Below are 304 nucleotides of genomic sequence, written 5' to 3' on the forward strand. Positions count from 1 at the left end.
TGAAGACCCTTGTGATCTTGTATTGGACAGGAAGTTCAGGGAAGCTGAGCTGAGCATTGAAGCTGTTCAGAAACATGACTACGCATTTAAAAGTTTGTTTCCTGCAGACTCAGCTGGCCCCCTCAGCACTGGCCCCGATGTTCTGTTGTTGGGTGGCTTCAGTGCATGGCTGCCTGGAGGGGTGTTGAGGGGCAATTCAAATGAACGGCAACACCACACATCAGCACATACGAGGTGCGCTGTGTGCCAGAGACCCGCACTATCCATCTCCTTCATGCAGTGTTATTGGACAGCTGGGGGGGGG

Source organism: Nanorana parkeri, unplaced genomic scaffold (assembly GCF_000935625.1).
Source record: "Nanorana parkeri isolate BGI_ZX_2015 unplaced genomic scaffold, ASM93562v1 scaffold3952, whole genome shotgun sequence".
In the NCBI taxonomy this organism is placed as follows: Eukaryota; Metazoa; Chordata; class Amphibia; order Anura; family Dicroglossidae; genus Nanorana; species Nanorana parkeri.